Source organism: Alligator sinensis, unplaced genomic scaffold (genome assembly GCF_000455745.1).
Source record: "Alligator sinensis unplaced genomic scaffold, ASM45574v1 scaffold631_1, whole genome shotgun sequence".
NCBI classification, from domain to species: Eukaryota; Metazoa; Chordata; order Crocodylia; family Alligatoridae; genus Alligator; species Alligator sinensis.
In genome coordinates this window covers 258,633-262,444 of record NW_005842495.1, presented here as the reverse complement: position 1 = coordinate 262,444, position 3,812 = coordinate 258,633, and positions in this window count along the sequence as shown.

Genomic DNA, 3,812 nt, shown 5'->3' with positions numbered 1-3,812 from the left:
TCTACCGAGCGCCAGCCACAAGTCAGATAACTTCAGAGGCACTCTGCAGCGTGCTCAAAGCCTTTCGACTTGGGCGGAAGTCGCGCGGAATTTTAAACGGCCAGCGAGCCAATTACTAGCCGCCACGTGTGAATAATTTAGCACTGGCCAATAGCAGGGCACAAATTTGCATCCGAATAGCGGGAACTCTTTGCACCGTGCATTTCTGTGCTGCAAAGAAGAAATGCATCCTGCAAAGGAAACTGCAAATTGGCGGGAACTGTCCTGCACGCAGGCTCTTAATTGCAGCAGAACACTCTGCTGTGCAAAGGAGCTCTCATGTGGCCAGGAAATTCCATAGTGCCGAGGCACCAAAAAATCACTGGGTTGTGACACCTCCCATGCCTCCCCTAAGGGTGCATGCAGTGGAAGGGAGCCATGCCCCCCTATGTCCCTGAATGTGCTACCCACAGCTCCATCCCATGACCCACCCTGGCCCCAGGGCCTCTGCCCCTGCTCCTGCCCCTTCCCCACCCCCTCCCTCACTGTGGGAAGCTTGATTTGCCCCCTTGCCCCTTCCCTCTCCCCTCTCCCCTTCTCCTCTGCAGACTTACCTGCTGGGCACTGCTCTACAAGTCACCGGGCTATGTTCCAGGCCATGCACATGCTGTGGCTGCTCATGTGTTTATGCCTATGACTGTATGTCTGTGTCTGTGCATGTGTGCCTCTGCCCCTTCCTTCCTGCTGCAGTAGCCTGGAACCCATGCCTGGGCTTCCCTGTGGTCCTCTGCACTGCCACCACTCCCCCGCAGGGTGGCCCGGAGGCAGTGGTGACAGTGATGGAGCAGACCCCGGGCATGAACTATAAAACCACTTGTGCAATTAATGCATTAAAAAAATTAATTCAAGAACTAATTAACATGTTAATCATGCACATTAAGGGCAATTAATTGACAGCTCTACTAAGAAGTTCTGATGATCCATTTTAGGATTGTCTCCAAATCTTAAATTCTTTTGTGTTTTTCTCCTCAGCAATGTCAACTACTGAACAATTAGAATAAAATCTGAACTGTTGTCAGTTTTAATAAGTTCCTCTGCCAAAGTAAATAATAAAATTGTTCCAATTTTCACTGAAAAAAATTCAAGCTGGCAGAATTTTAATTTCTTTGCTTTCTTTGCTAAGGTTCCCTAAGCAACCTCATTGATTATTTTACTTGAGCAAAGACTTCAAGGGCCCATGTTCTGTTTTGAAATGAAATAAAACTGTTGATTTGAACAGAAACTCCCATTTCTCTTGACAAATTAAGTAGAACAGTCAGACTGGCTTATGAACTCAAGCCTTTTGTCAAACATTTTTTTTATTTAAAAACAACCCTATGAACAAGCTGTTTATTTCATTTTAACCGCCTACCTACAAAACAGCATCTTTAGCTCTGACCTTTAAGCATATAGGAAAATGATTTACCCATCTTTTTTACAGGGGTCAGGCCAAGTGTCACAAGCACAATAATAATAAAGTGTTTTGTTACTGTGTGGTAAAACAGAGGCTAGGAAATACGAAAATATACAATAAAGATTTAAAAAACAACAACATGGTTTGACTTCAAGAAGATGGAGTTTCTGTTAATTAGACATTTGCCAAATGCAGAATTATCTGCTGCTTGTCAGCAAACATCTGTCATTAAAAATATTTTTTCCAACCATGATAGGTGTTAGAAACAGAGATTTAATGGAACTTGCACAGGCTTGAAAGCTACAATCTACTAGCTGTAGATCATCCATACATTAGGTATCTTCTCCGTGTATAGAAGAGTATGCACCTTTTTCTGGAAGTATTTCCTGAGTCTTATTGTAGTGGATAAAACAGCAGCTTTGTCAGAGGAGCATATATCTTACACTTACTACCATTGTCAGCTTTTTGCAGGCTGGAAGCCTAAATGTGAGTGACAATGTTTATAAATATATATGCTTATGTTTTTGTGTGTGTGTGTGTGGGTGGGGGGTATATGGAGTAGTGAACTATACACACATATATAGGCATATTGACTCTACATGTTCTGTGATTCAACCCCATGGCCTTCTCCTGTGCTTGCATCCTTCTACTGACTCTGCCTTGTCTGCCTCAGTGAATAGAAAATATTATACCTAATTATGTCATACTTGTCATCACTTATAAGATATGAAATGTCAAAGCCCATCTCCACTCTGTAACAGTGATATAGCCTTTATATTCCACTATATTATTTAACAAGTCTTTCTATTTTCTCCTATGCTAAGCCTCAAGAATGGGAGGAGCTCTTCAGAGTCATCCACAAAGCCATCTCATTATCTTCCTTTAAATGCCTTCCTAGAACTGTTCTCTAAAGCAAAGTCTACAAAATATGATAGTAGCCAAGGTATTGATGGTTTTGCTTAGACAGCTGCTTTGTAGATTGACTTGACGTGCATAAGAACTTTTTCATAAGAAAACAATTTGTTGGTCCTCCATTCTTTTTTGATATTATATATTAGACATTTAAATATATACCTAAATATACAAAGGGATACCTGTGGATATAATTGTTATCTTGCAGCATAAGCTAATTTTGGAGCTTGTATTTCACAAAGTTTCACTTGATAAAATTCATAGGCAAGAATTTGGTAAGAATTTACCAATTTTTTCTACAAGATTTGCAATATATTTACATGGGAACCAGGCAATTTTCTGTTTCAGAGAGAAACCAAAGAAAACACTGATTTAATAGCTAGGGATCAAGATAAGTTTCAAGGTATTTTATAGTAGAATGTTGATTCTCCCATGCTTTGTGAACATGATTTTATTATAGATGACCACTGTGTAATTTGGCCTTTTTTACTTTTTCTGCTATAGGGAGAAATGAGTTGCAAGTTAACTAAGAAACTTGAACAGAAGAAAATGCAACATGTTTTACTCTTGTTCATACTGGGGTAAATAGAGGGTTACACACACTGAACTCAGTGGACTTAAATGAGAGGCAAAATAAGCCCTTTAATTACAGAAAGAAAAGTTAAAAGATGCTGTTAATACTCAGTCTTTTAGCACAGAAACTCCTGGCAAAGCAAGAATGTAAGCAACATTTTGGAGGCACCTAGAAATATGCTTCATTTTGCTCATCGAAACAGTCTCATAGATGTTATTTAGAAGCTCAGATGTTTAAAGATGTAAAAATATCCATGGCAGTGGTTTTCAACCTTTTTTTCATTTGTGGACCTCTAAAAAGTTTCTAATGAAGGTGCAAACCCCTTTGGAAATTTTGAATGGATGTGCAGTCTCCTTTGAATTGTAAATGTGGGTATTCACATACTTTTGATTGATCATAGTCATCTTTTGCAGACCCCTTAGATCTAGTCTGTGGACCCCTCAAAGGTCTGCAGACTACAGGTTAAAAATCAATGGTGTATGGGATTGGGGTCATAATTCAGGGGATGGGGGGTCAATATTTCTGTCAGGTAGCTTAAAACCCAAAAGAAGGATCATGAGGTCCTGCTTTCACAGTCTGTAATGATACTGAAAATCAAGTTCAAGCGAGCTTTTGCCCTTCTGCTCCTCAGGAGTTTTCTGTCCTTCTCAAATTTTCTGTAGGATATATGCATTATGGTTTGACAGGTTTACCACCCCAGTCAAACTCCTCACATGACACTACCCCAGAGCAGTTTGCACCCAGAACACACCAGGGACTTGCAGCCAGAAGTGAAAGCCCCTCAAGGCTTTCCCCCTGCCTCACCGGGTAAGTGAAAAAACTGTAAGAGTACTGGCATTTCACTGATGGCCCAAGAACCTCACACTTATTCTATACCTCTTATGTCTTTTCACA